The sequence below is a fragment of the Protopterus annectens genome, chromosome 2.part2 (genome assembly GCF_019279795.1).
Source record: "Protopterus annectens isolate FY-2018-M chromosome 2.part2, PAN1.0, whole genome shotgun sequence".
In the NCBI taxonomy this organism is placed as follows: Eukaryota; Metazoa; Chordata; order Ceratodontiformes; family Protopteridae; genus Protopterus; species Protopterus annectens.
In genome coordinates, this window is record NC_056730.1 from 190,323,455 (window position 1) to 190,343,006 (window position 19,552).

The following is a 19,552-nucleotide window of genomic DNA, read 5'->3' on the forward strand; positions in this document are numbered from 1 at the left end:
TACAGGGAGGTATATCTCAGGTCATTTACATCTAGATAGACAATGATGAAATCATCCTGGTACCTGCGGCAGAAGGACTTGAGTGCATGCTTGATTTTGCGGATTCTGGCTCCAGATAACCTATTAACAGTTATCTTATCCTTGTTCAGCCTGGTTAGCAGGGCATCAGTATGTCTTACAATGGAGTCCCCTATGATGAGAGTCCTGTGAAGTGTGTTTGCTTACCTTAGGGGGCTTAGTGTTTGAGGCTCCATTGGGAGTGGTTTTCTGAGTGCCTTTGCGCTTGCTGAGGGATAGCTTTGACAACAGGTGATCTAGGCAATATTTGTTGTTTAGGAAAATTGCTTTTAAGTGCCTCAGCATAAGTTAGTCTGTGTGTGTGTTATGTACTATGTGAGGTGGGTATTATGTGCATGGTTTCAACAACCTGATATGCACTTGTATTTATAAGTTTAGCCCCCAGTGTCATTGTGTAAGAAAACCCCTCGTGTACTGAGTCTGATTCTTTAAGGTTTAAAAGGTCATCAGTAAACATGATACATTTGCTACATTATGTCAAGATGCCCATATCCGCCAAGCTACAGAGAGGCTAGGAAACTGCATATCCATATTGTCTGGTCCTTTGATTTTGATCTACAAGGTGGTGGTGCAGTGGGGTTAGAAGGCTATTAAGGGTGCTTTATCAGAGTAGATTATGACAAACAGTACTAAATTCTACTAACTTTAACATTTACACAATACTGAATTCAACTGAATTTGTAGGTATTGCCATTTGACTCCGAATTAGCTGCACTAAGCTTGTTGGTGCATGAGGTGTTTGCACTATACTGCTGCTTTGCAGGGTGTAATTTTCTGAACCATTCTTTCTTGGTGTTTTTACTGTACAGGGCACTGCTAATCCATTGAAACATGCAAAATTTATAGCAGCACAGAAAAAACAGAAACCTAACTAGTAAACCCTCTGGACAATAAAATTACTACACCATGAGCTCTTTTGTGTATTTCCCAACTCATACAGCGCAGACACATATCTCTTGCTACAAGATAATCCCCAGGATTCAAGAAGCTCGGCGCAAAAAAGTTTTTAGCCTTGCGCCAAGTATCCTCACTACAGATGATGCAGCAGCGCCATATGAATATGTATTGGGGCGCACCGCCGCACCCTTGACGTCCACAGGAAACATGTGCAAGTGCAGGGGGCGTGTGCAAGTGCTCTATGGAGGAGTAAACATGCCCAGACAGTTGCACAACCTACTATGCCTACTAGTAGAGCCCGCCTCTAATAGTAAGTCAGTAAATCAGTCTCCGTGGATACTGAAATGTATGCTAAGCATACAAGAGTGTCCACGAACAGTGAAATAAAATCGAAGTAGTAAACACACAAGCATGTAGTGGAATGTTGAGCCCTGTCCCTAGAACGTTCACAATTAAATTCCCCGTGTCCCTATTATACATTTGAATTGTTGTAATATCGAAGGTGTAAGCAAAGCGCAGCATGTTTGTGTGTCGCTGCCCTCCGCCGAGTGTAGCTTACATATCAAATTCATTCAGTTAAAGAAAAACATGCGGAATCAACGTAAATGTCAATAGTGTAGTGTTTGGAGCATCCCCCTAACGAACAGGCATTCACGGTTCGAGCCCAACAATAACACATATCATTTTCCATGTGGAATGAATGTCGTTTTGCTGTAAAACCAACATAAGAGTATCGCATGAGATATCTAACTAAATGTCATTCAATCAAAGTGGCACTGTCATAATGAATAATGCACTAGTAAGCAGGTGTAAGCACAAATAAGCAGCAGTAAACATATATAAGTACCAGTAAGCAAGTCTGAGCGCACTTGCACGGGTCTAAGCAGTACCCAGCATAGGAAATGTATATAAGTATGTACAGATATATAATATCTATATATATATATATATATATATATATATATATATATATATATACACACACACACATATATATATATATATATATATATATATATATATATGTATATACATACATACATATATATATATATATATATATATATATATATATATATATATATATATATATATATATATATATGTACACATATATATATATATATATATATATATATATATATATATATATACACACATATATATATATTTATATGTATATCTATGAAGAAAGAACGACGTAACAATAAAGCATACAAAAGGAATCAGAAGGGAATCAACAGCAACCCCGGTATTATATAGCGCTGTCAGCAAGCTGGACAGGAGTGAACATAGCACTGCTACTCACACCACAGGCAGGATATTACCAGTGGGAGTAACATTGTTGATCTGCTAAGTCTACTTTACACACAAAGGGTAGTCCCTGGTGGGACTACCCAAAAATTGATAGGCTATTTGGCCATCCGACCATTACACAAGCAAGGGCAGGTATGTTCAATGACTAAATGGTGGGAGAGCCTGAGAATACATGGGTTGGGACAACATACGTGTAGGGCCCCTAACGCTCAGGAGAGGGCAATGTGTGGAGGTGTGTCATGGCTGCGATAGCAACTGGACATTGGATAACATGCGTGTATGTTGAACTCGAGTGGGGTGGATGAACTATGGGTATGAAATTATGGATCAAGGCGCACCAGGTTTGGATGGGCTGGTTCTAAGTGGACCACCACGTGGAGGTCAGCGAGTTCATTATAAGTATATATGCATACACAGATGCAGACATCTATATGTAGAAGTACATTCTCTGTAACACATTCATTCCATTTGCAGACATAAATAACATGAATGTGCCTTTACAAACCTCGACAGTAGATAGAATAATAGGTTGTGCATAAGAGGGAAGGGACGAAGCTGCTAAAACGCAGAAGTGTGTACAATGTCTGAAGTCAGTGCTGTGCTGAAAAAAATCAAATGTGAAGACTTTTCCCACACATGGAATCAGTCCTGTGATCTGCCTGCTACAGCAATGCCAATTACTAAACCGGTCTATTTGTAAAAGAAATACGCCGAACACGTACATAATTAGGCTGTCATCTGTAACGTGTGCGTTACCACATAGTCATACTTATTAATTTATTGTAGGGTCATGTATACGGGAGTAAGGATGTAATTAAGTATAGAGTCTAATCCTGACATAAAGACATGCGTGTCCCATGTGGGACACCCGAAAAATTGCGAATAGTGTCCTTTTGGTCACTCATGTCACCAATGTTTGTGGACTAAAAGTTTGGGAGTTCTGAGGATACGTGAGTGAGTCAACTGATGGGATGGGTCTACAGGAGAAGGGATTGGCCAATGTGTACTGGTGTGGATACACCGCAAATCCAACTGGAGAACGGATGACTGCAGTGTTATGGAGGCGTTGGGGTGGGTGTTTGGGGAACCAGGAGCCATGGCTATATGGGTATATATGCAAATGAAGTAGCACAGCAATAGTGTATTAGTTAGAGCAACCGCCTAACGAACAGACATTCCTGTTCCGAATCCCAGTGCATCACATACCATTTACCAACGGTACTCTGTACATGAACATATTGCGACATCTGTCCGCTATATAACCTGCAAAAAAAACAATTAAAAGTGAATTGGAGCGAAGTGTTAGTGTCATAACGAATAAGGCACTAGTAAGCAGGTTTTTTATATATATATATATATATATATATATACACATATATATATATACATATATGTATGTATATATATATATATATATATATATATATATATATATATATATATATATATATATACACATATATATACATATATATATATATATATATATATATATATATGTGTGTGTGTGTGTGTGTGTGTGTGTGTGTGTGTGTGTGTGTGTGTGTGTGTACACAGATATACAGCTATGATAGGAAACAGCACACAAGAATGACATATGTTCACAGGCTATGCCAATGGAAGTGAGGGGCCCAAGCAAGAAACTTGAAACACGTAGCATGACCTTCCACCCTCCCCCCCAGCCAGACAAGGGAAACATACACACAAACCTGCAAACAATGTAAATAGTCCACTGCTCCCCAGACCACAGGCAGGATACATCCAGGGGGTGTACACAGTGCACCCGTGAAATCTAATCTTGGAACACAGATGGGAGCATCCCTTGCAGGACACCCCAAAAATTGACAAGACCAAAAGAAGGTGATACACCCACCATTTTGGCTGGGGTGTATACATACCCAGAATACAAGGGTGGGAAAGCCTGATGATCCATGGGTCGAGACAATTGTATGACAAGGGTCCCGTGAAGTGGAGAGTTGGCAGCGTGTAGTGGTGTGTTCTGAACCAACCAGGACCCAGAGTAAGGATGGGTGCTGTAGAGGAGGTGCGGGTGGGGGAACTATGGATAGCTACTTATGGGTCTAGGTGTGCAGGTGTTGGCTGATGTAGGCCTATATGGACAGCCCCAGGGATGTAAACAAATGTGTTCATTGGGCAGAGGTGTCACCCAACAAACAGCCACACCCACTACGAGTCCCACTACAGCAAAGTGTAATCTATATGGCAAGGAACGGAATAACCAGATGTAGATGTATATATGTAGAGGTATTTGTGTGTATATCTGCCCATAGCGACATAGAGATAAACCTCTCCCTCTCCGTAGTACAAATGTATACATACAGAGACAGGATACATATACATACCCACATATAGATATATACATATGCAGACACCCATAGACCCATATGTTGTTATATATATATATATATATATATATATATATATATATATATATATATATATATACAGTAGTATATAAATATATACATGTATGAATACATATACAGATATATATATATATATATATATATATATATATATATATATATATATATATATATATATATATATATATATATATATATATATATATATATATATATATATATATATATATATATATATATATATATATATATGAAACTGTAAATATACACATGTATATAGCTAGGATATGATACAACAGTTATGAATTACATATGTTCACAGGCCGTGCATATGGAGGTGAGGGGTCCAATAAACAAACGTGTAACACGTAGCATCAACCCCCCCCCCCCCCCGCTAGGCCGGTGAGACATACAGACACACAATATAAGTTAACATACCACTGCTTCCCAGACCACCGACAGGATACTACCAGTGGGAGAGACCTGCCAGGTCTAATCCTGAAACATAGACATCGATGTCCCTTGTGGGACACCCAAAAATTAATGATCATTGGAGACGGTCCCAATAATGATTCATCAAACCAGGCTGTAGATGTACAAGGACTAGTAGGTTGTGCAAGCCTGATAAACCATCGGTCAACACACGGAAAGTGGGCAGTGTGTAGTGGTGTGTTTATACCACACCTGCACCCACAGTAAGGATGTGTGCTGTAGAGGAGGGACAGGTGGGGGAACTATAGGTATGTAATTGGGTATGCAATTATGGGCCTAGGCATGCAGGTGTTGGCTGGCGCAGTCATATTAGGACCGCCCCAGATGTAAGTAATATTCTAAAATGGGCATAGCTGATGCCTATACCTCTCAACCCCTAAGTGCAAATCCACTGGACAGGACATAAACCATTGGGGGAACAACTAGGGACCATACCTCTGAACCGTCCCCGATTTCCAGGGAAGTCCCTGATTTCGACTCAGATTCTAACTCAGTCCCACTTAACCCCGCCTAAAACTAGTGACTATTGGAGAAAAAGTGGTGAATTACATGTAATGAATAATGACAACAATTAAAGAGTTATAAACATCATTTACCTCAGAAAATGTGTATGAATTCCTATGCTCTGAGTCTGTCAATGAGTCAGGTTAATAGCACTAATAATTTAAATGTGTCCCTGATGTTGTTATGACGTGTCCCTGATTCAGTTGATATTTGTCCCCAATCTTTTGAGAGGTCTGATAGGGACAGAAAGCACATATTCCACTTACAACCTTATAAAGATGATAAAATATTAGGAATGCAGTAGCATGACTCGGTTGAAGGATGTGGGTTCCAAAACCTAATTACTTGTTTGTGTTGAAGAGTGTCAGTTCCCATGTATTAGCCAGACAGGTGTAGATTGTAAGAGGAACACACCAATAGTATGTATCAAACTCTGGACAGGCCGCGGATTCCATACAGTCGAACGACAAGCTTTCGCCTAATGGGCAGCCATTCCCGATACTGTAGGCATGTAATCCGATGTAATAGGCATCACAAGGTAATATCGTAGTCCTCACTCCCACCCAGGGGTGTGAGTGTCAGATGCAAACACCAAATGCAGTGCATTTGCAAGTGTGGGAGCAAGCGGGTGTAAGCCTGTTTGGCCACCAGTATGCAAGTATTACACTGGTGAAGCAATGTAGAGGCTAACTGAGTGTAAGAAACTGTAACCGGAGGTTAGCATTGCTTAGCTCTGCTCAAACCCACGCACACCCGCTCACAACTGCTTTAATGTGCCTTAATCACTCCATATCCAATGGCCTTGTTCTGCCTAGCAACAAAATAAACAACCTTTGCAAGGCTCGAAACCAGGACCCTGCACACACAGCTAATGTGATTTTCCAGTAAGCCATGGCAGATATACAGACATCCGATGTTATCACAAACATATCATCCAGCGCAGTCATTCAACAGTATAGGAAATGTATTCCATCATGTAGCTGTATGTGTGTGTGTTTATGTCCAGATATAGATACTTACATGTATATAGATATATCAAGAACATCCCATGTGACAACAAAGCATTAAAAAGGAATGAAAAGAGAAACACCAGCAATGCCTGTATTATGTAGTGGTGTTGTCCTACGTAATATCAAGACTCCCTCAGACAGACATGTGTCATTAATACACACAAACATTTGTACATTGGCCAAATACATCACTCTGTGCATTTTATTTACATTAACACAACAGTTCTTGCCCAGTCATTATGTGAGAACAGTACTCTTGCAAGGTGCTGTGTGCAACATCATCATCATGAAAAAGGTAAATGGGGTAACCATAGTGGGACTGGGTAGTGTTGTGTGTACAATGGGGTTGTCTGCATCACGTGTTCCTGGAACCTTTAGGAGTCATGTGCATACCAGGATTGTGTGCCTGGGAGACAGGGTTGAGGACAATTGGAGTATGTTGTGATGCATATTAAAAGGGTTACATGTGTCCAGTGGACATGTGTGTGAAATGAACAGCTATGTATGGGGCAAATGTTATAGGAACTGATTGCCCTTTAGTTTCCGTAGGGTGAGAGTGGGATGTGGGGGAAGGAGAGTAGGTATGCTCGTGGAGGATAGATTGGGTAGGATGACAGGCAAGATAGCATACAGGGTCAGTATATGACACATGTGTGGGGATACACCTTGGACGGGGAGGGGTGTTTGGCAGTCACAAGCCCATGAACCCCCAGATGGAAACAGTGGGACAGAGGTCTCCAGTCATGGGTAGCCACCACTGCACCAAAACAGCTGCAAAGGTATCAGTGCTGGGAGCTGTCTAGGAAGGGCAGGCTCAACCTGTAAATGTGACACTCTGCCCTCAAGCTGGCATATCTGGCCTCGAAACCCCTTATTGAGCCCCCTACGCACCATGTCCGGGACTGTACGACAGCAGACAAGTCCCTGTCTGGACCTGCTCCCAGGGGGGACAAGCCCCATCCTCAGTGGCGGTTCCACCAGAAAGTGGTGCAGAGCCAACAGAGGTGGAGGTCCAAGGCTGGGCCCCAGATGTTCTGGTGCCCGGTGCCATGGCCAGCTAAAGTGGGACAGGAGGCTCTGCTGGGACCTCCAAACCCATACAGCCTATGATGTTGCAGTTTTAACACAGATATGGCGTAGTAATAGTCAACAGTATTTAGGATTACTTATAACAGCATGCATAGATATGACCATTAACCCAACATGACAGATGGTATACATTTGCAGCGGGAGCACAACACATGCATATATACTGCTTGACATCTGTACAAAGTGTAGAAAACTTGTGACTGCAACTGTGAACAGTGGCCCATTACTGGCATGTCACTGAGAACCCCAGACAGTAACTGTCATACCACTGTTTCATTTGACATATGTCCAGTCAGGGATGCAATGGCTGTAACTCTCATCACTATCACCATGTACTGACCGCAATCCTCACACTATGCTTCTGCAGTTTACAGATGTGTGTTCAGTGAGTAACACAGGAAACAAATGGTTCCACACACTGACTAGTCCACAGATGGCCCTACAGATGGGGGTTCCCTCACAAACACAGCACTGTCTTGTCAGTTTTAAAACATGCAGAATAGCCATTACCACACACAACTTGTTAAACTGGCAGTAGTCTCAATGAAGCATAGCTACACTTACATGCTGTAGTCATGTCTGGCACATCAACCTACTGTCTTTAGACTATTTTCCACTGTGTATGTTGTTTGAGGAACATCCAGATATCATATGTGATGCCGTTTACCAAACACCAGATCCAGGGTCCACTCACAGCGACTGTCATGGGCAAACACTAACATGATGTTCCTAGATATTGTACTGTGTTCCCATGTGATTGGCTATGGGAACATCACCACAGCTGTTCCACATGCAATCAGCTAGAGGAGGACTGCAATAGGTGCAGAGGCCATCACCTGATCATGACCATCACTTACAAAACACAAGCTGCTACTGAACAGGTGTAGAACTCCACATCCACCAGAGAGTGTGTGGGAGGGACAGACAGAGGCAAAGTACATCAAAGAAGGGCTTGGAGACTAAAACCTAAGCATTGTCTCTCACACAGCTACCAGTACAGGGGTACAACCCCCTGACTTACTAGTCATTACTATTACAAGTGCATGCAGTTACTCCATGTTCCACAAAGCTGACATGTTGGTGTGCTGTAAGAACATATATGTGTACTGGTGAGTGACATGTGCAACAGAGATATAGTAGACATACATTAGGTGTAGCACACATGGCTGTCCACATGAACGGATGTCATTGTCAACACAACCACACTCTCTAATGAACTCAAATTTACACACTTTGCCAGGCCCACAAATACACTTCCTAACTACTTAGTTTGCCACACTGCAGTAATGCACAGGTACTACATGCACCACAGGGGATATCCAGAGGTTATATGGGCTAGGGCATGTGAACATGTCTGACATCAGTCGGTATGTCAATGGGAGTTATACTGGGTGTGACTGTGGTTGAGAGCATCATACCCCACAGGCAGACACAAGGTGCCAGTACTGACATGCATGTGTGCATTGCTTCATGGGTGTGTAGTGGTTGGCTGTGCAAGATGGCTGTACAAGGCTGGGTGAGGGGTAATCCTTGGCATCATGCCACCCAACAATGGTGTGCAGTGTGGTACAGGGGTGTAGTGTCTGCAATGTCCCACACAGATGGGTATTGTATGAACTGTCCTGACATCCTGGTTACCATTGTGTATGGCCATTGCTTTGCAATGCATGCCATGTCTGTGTTTGATAGTCCTTGACATGGACATTGCCTGGGATGTGCATGTCCCACAATAATGTACAGTGACATGTACAAGTGTACCTGGTTTGGCTGGCATATGTTGTGTACACAGACTGTTATCCTCAGACGCAGTTACAGCACGCGCTACAGAAAATACGGGGTTACAGCAGTCACAGAGGTGTATTTCTAGGTGGGTGACATCAGCAGGATTGCCAAAGGTGAGTATGTAAATTGTAAAGAGTGTGCATACTCTAAAAGCATTGTTTCTTTCTCAGGCAGGCAGACACACAAAACACATATGCACACACACACAAACACACACACACACACACACACACACACACACACAGTTGGCCTGTCTGGGATTAGAACACCTACCAAACTAGTTTAACACACTACAGCATTACGCAGTTACAGCACATGCAATGGAGATTACTGGATTACAGCAGTCCCAGAGGTGTATTCATAGGTGGGTGACATCAGCAGGATTGCAAAGAAGGGCATTTCAAGTGTACTGCGAGTTGTACTTGTCTGTTACCTGCGTGTACCCACTGCTTGCTATCATGAAAACACATTTACATCTGCTTACAAGAGGCTTATGCAGTCCTAATTGACAGTATCAACAAGGCTTGCAGGTCTTGAACCCTGGACCATGCAAATTGAGGTCACTGGATGTACCACTAAGCCATCTGGTTTGTATACATGTTGCATGGAGTTTATAATGCACATCTTACTACAGGTATTCCACAGTACTGAAAACACAAGGGACAGTCACTTTGTGTACATATGTACAGTACCCTTGAATGTAATGTACTCTGTGAAACAACAAAGACAAGTCCACATCTGTACAACTGTCATAACTATATATATATATATATATATATATATATATATATATATATATATATATGCACCTACGGGATGTGTACACACATACATATATACATATACACAGACACAGCTGTACCCATATATATATATATATATATATATATATATATATATATATATATATATATATATATATGTATATATATATATATATATATATATATATAAAACACATCTGAACACCCTTTGTGACACAGAAGGGTTCCAAAGAAACTGATTTGTACACAAAACAGAGGTATCTCTTCTGTTATAACATTTAAATCTTAAGCAGTTCACCAGAGAAGGGATGGTTGTTGTGTATGTGGAGTTTGGGGTGGGGAATGATGGCTAATGTAATCTACCCCGGGGATTGTGTAGTTAGGGTGGAGAAATGATGGATATGGACTTACACCCCGGCAACCACTTCTGTGTCACTGCTCGACAGTGGCACAGGAAAATAACATACCCAACTGTAGTCATGCTTGACTGTGTATTCTTTACCATTCCTAAGTATGTAATACTTTGTAGATTGCAGTCACCACAGATGGCTACCATGGTGTGCTAAAAGACATTACACATGTGTATGCCTGGCTCCAGGGTATTCACAAACACGAACACACTTGCCAGTATTGTGCATACATTTCTTGCCTATGTAAAGGTAACTAGTACAGTGTTATGCAGTTGGAGTATTTCCACAGAACACATATAATTACACTTACTCTGATTCCACTTCTGAGCTGGGTGACATCACAGAACTGATTACTTGCAGTGGGGAGGGGGGAAGAGAGAGGTTTAGCAGTTGACAAGGATAAAGGCCAGTGCAAAAGGAGGTATCTCTTTGGAATGCAGCAAAACCCGCTGTCATGACAGGATGCAGACACACATACACACACACAACTGCACACAGCCATTTGTTGACACACACACTCAGGCATTTGTTGACATGCACACACACACTCAGGCATTTGTTGACACACACTCAGGCATTTGCTGAGACACACACACAAACACACTCAGCCATTTGCTGACACACACACACACTCAGGCATTTGCTGTCACACACACAAACACATGCACACAGTTGCCAGTGGTAGGATTAGAACTCATGCCTATGTACAGATCACTATTACAGTACTACGCAGTTACGAGACACGCCACAGAGATTACACATTCCAAGGCAGTCAGAATGCCCTTCTAAGATTGAGGACAACAACAGGGAGACTGACAGTCACAAAGTACATAGCTGTAAACCTGTGTGTTTAAAGTAGGTGTCCATTACAACCTATATGCACAAACAAGACATATCATCTGCTGGTAGTACATAGGTAGGCCTGAGAGGTATAGTTGTAGTACAACAGGAACCTGAACTGGATTATGCCCATCTGTGGAATGGACAACTACTATCACTATACAGGGTTACAGTAGGCATGCTCATACACTTAGTAGCACAGGGCCGTTTGGGATGCACTATGACTACAACTACACAAGGTTATACTGGGCATACTCATACACTTAGTAACAAAGGGCTTGTTGGATGCACTGACTCAAATTACACAAGTTGGCGGTGGGTACGCTCATACACTTAGTAGCACAGGGCTGTTTGGGATGCAGTCCTATTCTAACCACAGAAGGCCACAGTGTGCATGCTCATACACTTACATGTACAGAACACGTTGTAATGGACTCCTATTCTAAAGACACAGGTTTACAGCTATGTACAGCTTACCTGTCAATCTATATGTCCATCATACTGCTTTACTACCTGATACCTGTATGTGGCCCGTAAATTATATATCTGTGTCTGTGCTGTGTGATACACATGCATACATGTACATGAACTACTGACATATATATGTTAAGTATACACATTCATGCATGTGTGGACATGACAGACAATAGGTTACCTGGGACACACAGGTGGATGCTGCCTACAGCATGTGTCACACACCTTGCTGCCCTGAAAGGCATATATTGATAGCAGGTTGTGGACAGTGGCATTATACGTGGAACAGTGGCATGTGCAAGCATAATGTGTGAGCCACATTGTGTAATGGTACTGAGGTGCAGGTGTCAAGATGACCTGTCCCGGCCGTGTTAGTAGTTGTCATTATTAGCAGGACTGCTACACTAAGTATATCTCACATTGGTCATATACACAATTTCTGCTGCTGTCCATCATCTTACATGAGGCATTTGCTACCAAGCACATTATTGCCACTCACAGTGATGTCATGGTACAAGTGGTAACTGCTAGACTAAAAGAATGAGCCAGTGTCCTGCTGTTATTATGAGGTTGTCCAGTGTCTGCCATTATGGGCTGTCATGACTGAACGACAAGCCTTCAACACAGAGCACATGCATCCATGTTTCACGTGTGTGTGGATAATACCTAGGTCGCATTTACACATATAGCTGCATTTCAAGGCAAATGTCCTACACCCAGAAGTAACACCCTGATGCCTACAACACAATTGCATTGGATGCTTATGCTAACAAATGCTAGATGTGTGGCTTTAGTAATCCATTTGCTCAATGTAGAACCTACAGTGGGGAATACTGACATCTGTACAATGAGAAACACCTGGCTGAAGGCTCTGTAGTGCACAATTGCACTACCACCATATAACTCAGATCCAGACATGTAGGCCATAACAGTGGTATGGACCATTCCAGGTGGTGGTGTCCACATATTCATAAAGGCTACTCACATGTAAAGACCACTACTCTGACATAACTCATCACAGATGAGTCAGGTACAGGTGACAGTGGCAAATGCTGCATTCTAGGTTGTATCCTCATATACATCCACCACCTTGTCCCCAGACTATTAACACACATCCATATGTGGTATGACATAGTATGGTAGACCACCAGATAACCCTCGATTGGTGAACTGTACCTAGGCCTACATCAACTGTGCAAAGTACCCATGTACAGACACAGCTGCATAATGTGTTATGCAATGCAATAATACCACTGTTTGTAACCAGCTCAGTTGTACACATACCAGGGTCCCTCGGATGTTATCAGCATTAACACGGTCGACTGTTGCTGTACACCAGTAAACAACACCCTCATGATTGGATATGACCTAACTGTACCTGCCCTGGATATATGTACATCCCACACTCATACAACATAAATGACATTACCATAGCTTTCGTTATCCTTTCTACATACAGGTGGCTACAGTCATTACACACATGCACATGACAGATAGCATGCTAACAGTACATAAGGTTTGATATCTATGTTAACAGAGGTAATATTCCCTCTCTACTGGGCACCCATGACACCTATCATATTATGCAACACCCCATGTGGCATGTATGTCATTAGACATGTCCACCTAATGCAATGCCTACAAACATACCTAAATAACAGGATCATAGGACCTACACAAGGCCTGTATTGACAGACTCAGGGAAATCCAGATCTGCTATGTCTGTTCCTAAGTAGTCACAGGTGATATGTTCATGACATGTACAGCCATGTGTGGCCACATCTCCTACATATACCCCATGTCAACAATTGCAAGCCATGCATGCTGTGTGCTGTCTGGACATTAACCTTAGTACCTCAATAGCCAGTACATGCTGGGGTGAGATGTTTACAAGCCGCAGACCTCGCACATGCTTGAACGAGTGTACTGCCTAGCTGTAACAGAGCACATTGCTGGCACTCTTCCAGTAAACATGAGGTGTGTTTGGCAGTTATGATGTGCTCACTGTTGACCATTACAGTGCCCTGGCTTCACCACGGCACTGTCAAGTAGCAGTTTGTAGGAGCATGACATGGAATAATGCTATGTGTGTCTCGCTGATATGTGCTGTTGTCATATATGTACTCTTGGCTACTCAGTGAAGGTGGTGGTGTCCTACCAGTACATGAATACAATATCCATTATGGTGTAATGCTCAGCTATGCTTTACACATGGCGTGGGGAAGGTGTGGAATGTATACTCTTGACCTGCTAGTGAACTTACTGATGTAAAGAAAATAAATCCAAAAGGTGACAGGTGATGAAGGTCTGTAGTCCAACCAGAAAAACAGAAATTGTAAAAAAGAGATTCACAGACCACCAGGCAGTAAAAATGATGAAAATAATTTAATATAACACAGAGAATGTTAGCGCTTTCAGGTACTCAAACCCTTCCTCAGACATACAATAACTAACAACATACAATTCTTTTTAAACTAAATTGCTCCAATCAAAAGAGACCATCAATAAAACAGTTAATACTTTGGAATGTAAGGTCTATGCCTATTCAAAACAGGTTTTAAAGTCACCACACTATTGAGTCCTGGATATCTGTGTGCCCCAAGTTCTATGATCCATCTGGTTTCACAATACTCTGTATAACCAGAGACCTCATTGTTCCTGCTATCCTTAGTTATTCTCTGTAATGCTTGGAATAGGAATTTATGCCCTGGAAATTCCTCTACATGTACTGAAAGAGCATTTTGTTTGTCCTTAAGTCTGATGGCTGACAGATGTCTCAAAATTCTGTCTTTCCACCTGCAATTAGTTTTCCCTACATAAAATGAGGGACAGCAGGTACAGGTGGCTATATATACAATATCAGTGAATATACAGGTGACCATGGTGTTAGGTCCGTACTGTTTACCAGTAAGGGGATGTATAAAGTGGGTTTCCCTACTGATGGATGTGCAGGCCTTACACCTTTGACATGGAAAGGTCCCAATCTTAGTAAATCTATTTCTCTCTTTAGGTTGTTTATCACATAAAATCTACTTTAGATTTTTATTTCTCTTAAAAACAAAATCAGGATGTTCACCAACTAATTCTTTCAGTGAATCATCTGTTCTTAGGATTCTCCAAATGGTTTTAATCACATCCTGTACCCATCGTATGTCACTGCTATATGTAATCATTAAAGGTACCTTGCTCTTTCTGTTATTATTAGAATTCCTTCTGTTTTGTCAACTGTATCTAGCCTTATTTATTACACCTTTACTGGAAACCCAGGGTGCTGCCTCTGTTGATCTGAGTTCAGCCACATCCTGTAGTGTATCCTCAATTTCCATCTCTTTATAACCCCTGGCCACGAGTCTAGTACTGAAAGTGTTAAGTTCTTTCTGCAAAACTCTATCTTCTATACAAAGCCTAGATAGACGTAAAGATTTTCCCTTCAGAATGTTTCAATAAACAAACCCTGGGTGCATGCTATCTTTAGCCAGCCACCCATTTTTCCAACAAGGTTTCCTATAGACTTGGGAATGAATGCCACCTATATCTTTCTGTGTCAGTAAAATATCCAAAAACTCAATCTCTGTGTACGAATGGTTCATAGAGAACCTCAAAAAATCAGTGGAATGTTCAAGATAAAGAATGAACTGATTTAAAGACTCAATGGTGCCCGTCCACCATATAAAAACATCATCCACAAAATGTGTATAAAAGTCCACATACTGTAACCACTCATTTTTAAAACTAAAAACAACATCATCTTCCCAAAACGCTAAAACCAAATTTGCATAAGAGTTTGTGCAGGGGGTGCCCATGGCTAATCCCACTTTTGCCAGTAATACTGTTCATTAAACAGAAAGACATTGTGCTCAAGTACTAATTCTAAAAAACACTTAATTTGTTTTACTTCTTTGTGATCACAAATTGCCTGTTGTCGTAAAAAGTTACTAATGGCCCGTAGGTCATACCCATTCAGTATCACAGTGAACAATTCTCTTACCTCCAAAGTTACCAATAAATATAAATCATTGAATGCATGTTGATCCAAAAATACATATAAATCTGTCACAAAATGTGCACTGTCTCTAAGTACCCTAGAAATGACATTAACAACTGGTTTTAACGTGGGCTCTATCCACATAGTGCAATTTTCTGTGACCCAACCTCGCCCTGAAACTATGGGTCTAAGAGGTGGATCTGACAGATTTTTATGTATTTTAGGCAATGCCTTAAAAATGGGTATGACTGGATGTTCAACTTCAAAAAACTTATAAATCTCATCAGTAATAACACCAAGCTCTCTCAATTCAGATAGTAAATTTTTAACATGTAAAATTATTTGATTCACTTCAAGCCTATCTATCTTAGAGTAGGTTAAACTATTATTAAGTATGGATATAACTTTGTCATTATAATAAACTCTGTCCATCAGAACAGCGGCCCCTCCTTTATCCGCTGGCCTTATGACCAGTTTAGGATTGTCCATTAGAGCTTTCAATGACTGTCTCTCTTCATAAGTAAAATGATGGAAACATTTATTACAATTATATTTGTCTACATTTCGTAGCTGGTCCTCACATGTTTTAATAAAAATATCAACTGTATGGTCATATATGGGTGTGAACATGCTTGGTTTCCTTAAGCCTGAAGTTGAAGGTCTCTCATTAACACCAAACATTTTCTTGAGACGTAAATTCCTACCAAATTTTTCAGGTTCAATCATCACATCTGTAAATACATGCCTGGTGGCTGGAAAATAATTGAGTCCTTTACTCAATACTCGTAACTGTGAATCAGACAGTATAAAACGAGAAAGGTTATAAACCAAGTTATCAGTACCTTTAGTCATATGGAGAGCTTCCTCCTCTTCCTTTCTTAGTTGTCCATCCTTTTCAAGTTCCCATCCCCTTGGTGTGTCTAATTTTTTTCTCTCTCTTTTTCTTTACTTGGACAGGGAGGGGGTGAAAAACCAACTGTGAGTAAAGAGTTTTTGGACGTGCTCCTGAACTCACAGCACTGTCCCTGCTCACAGTGCCACCAGTGTCCAAATCTCCAGCTACATCCAATGTTGTCCTCACTTCACTCACGCAAATGCCAGCCACTTTTGAGCTGGCAGTATTGCATAGTGGAACATTATCCTCTATAACATCTACAACTTCACTGGCACCATCCTTTTGAACCTCTGCTGGCTTCAGACTCGATTCAACCTGTTCAGGCAGTGGGGTGGAAACAACAATTGGACTGAAAGGCTGCTTCACCGATTATGCTCCTTCACTACCCAACACTATAGGAGCGCCGGCACCCATTCCCCTCTCTATCCAACCGGCAAAACTCCTCGCCGATAGATTGTTGGAGGTTGTGGGACGTTGCACGTCTGTTGAACGTGTCTTATTAATATTATTGATGGTAGTTGTAGTTCTCCCCAACGAGTTTGATGTAATTCTCGGCCAGACAAAAATATTGCCGAGCTGAAAATCAAGATGATCTCTCCTTAATTTTTTCATCTTTACCTGTTGCAGCTTTGTGTCATAGGCACTAACTGCACAATACAACATGTCCATCTTAACTGCATAAAGTTCACTACGATAATTTGTTTTGATTTCTAATTGTTTAGACTCAACGGCTTGCTTTAACCTCTGCTCTTCTGGTTTGAAAAAATTCTCCAGGAGGCGCATGTACTGGAAACTCGTCTCTAAATTAATTTGCTCCCATTGAGCCAAAAGTTCAAGATAATGTTCCCCATAAGTGGGCATGCACAAAACTCTCATGCCTCGAGGAACTATACAAAAATGCAAACATGCCTCTAAATGTAAGCGTTGCCACTGAAAACATTTCAGTTGGTAAAGTTCATTTTCAAAGGCAGTAAACAATTTTATAAAAGACTCATTATTCTCAGTATCTGGTATGTCTATCACATCATTACCATTACCTGAGAAATCAGTTCGTAAAAGTGGATTACTAGACTGTTTGGTTAAATTCCTCATTTTTTCACGAAAAGATGTTGCTACTGGTGTAGCCGGCCGATAGTCCAACTCTACAACTCCAGTCAAATGAGCCATGTCCACCTTCACCAAAATATATATACAAAGAAAATAAATCCAAAAGGTGACAGGTGATGAAGGTCTGTAGTCCAACCAGAAAAACAGAAATCGTAAAAAAGAGATCCACAGACCACCAGGCAGTAAAAATGATGAAAATAATTTAATATAACACAGAGAATGTTAGCGCTTTCAGGTACTCAAACCCTTCCTCAGACATGCAATAACTAACAACATACAATTCTTTTTAAACTAAATTTCTCCAATCAAAGAGACCATCAATAAAACAGTTAATACTTCGGAATGTAAGGTCTACGCGTATTCAAATCAGGTTTTAAAGGCACCCCACCATTGAGCCCTGGATATCTATGTGCCCCAAGTTCTATGATCCATCTAGTTTCACAATACTCTGTATAACCAGAGACCTCATTGTTCCTGCTATCCTTAGTTATTCTCTGTAATGCTTGGAATAGGAATTGATGCCCTGGAAATTTCTCTACATGTACTGAAAGAGCATTTCATTTGTCCTTAAGTCTGATAGCTGACAGATGTCTCAAAATTCTGTCCTTCAACCTGCAATTAGTTTTCCCTACATAAAATGAGGGACAGCAGGTACAGGTGGCTATATACACAATATCAGTGGATATACAGGTGACTATGGTGTTAGGTCCACACTATTTACCAGTAAGGGGATGTATAAAGTGTATTTCCCTACTGATGGATGTGCAGGCCTTACACCTTTGACATGGAAAGGTCCCAATCTTAGTAAATCTATTTCTTTCTTTAGGTTGTTTATCACATACAATGTGCTTTAGATTTTTATTTCTCTTAAAAACAAAATCAGGATGTTCACCAACTAATTCTGTCAGTGAATCATCTGTTCTTAGGATTCTCCAGTTTGTTTTAATCACATCCTGTACCCATCGTATGTCACTACTATACGTAATCATTAAAGGTACCTTGCTCTTTCTGTTATTATTAGAATTCCTTCTGTTTTGTTGACTGTATCTAGTCTTATTTATTTCATCCTTACTGGAAAACTAGGGTGCTGCCTCTGTTGATCTGAGTTCAGCCACATCCTGTAGTGTATCCTCAATTTCCATCTCTTTATAACCCCTGGCCACGAGTCCAGTGCTGAAAGTGTTAAGTTCTTCCTGCAAAACTCTATCTTCTGTACAAAGCCTAGATAGACGTAAAGATTGTCCCTTCACAATGTTTCCATAAATAAACACTGGGTGCATGCTATCTTTAGCCAGCAACCCATTTTTCCAACAAGGTTTCCTATAGACTTGGGAATGAATGGCACCTATATCTTTCTGTGTCTGATGTAGACCGCATATGTGTACATGTATTGATGTTTATGTAGATTCCATGTGTATGCAGTGTCTGATGTCTGAAGGTAACTGTTGTCTTAGTACATCATGCTGTTGCAATACAGCCTCAACATTACCAACTTTATATGATGATATGCTCTAAGTAACC

At 41.0% G+C, this 19,552-nt stretch overlaps 1 protein-coding gene across 1 annotated transcript in view; it reads left to right on the forward strand.

The window, feature by feature from the left end:
* Positions 1-19,552, forward strand: part of LOC122795930 (trifunctional nucleotide phosphoesterase protein YfkN-like) — a 590,353-nt gene that overhangs the window by 546,359 nt on the left and 24,442 nt on the right. The gene's annotated exons all lie outside the window — the stretch shown is intronic.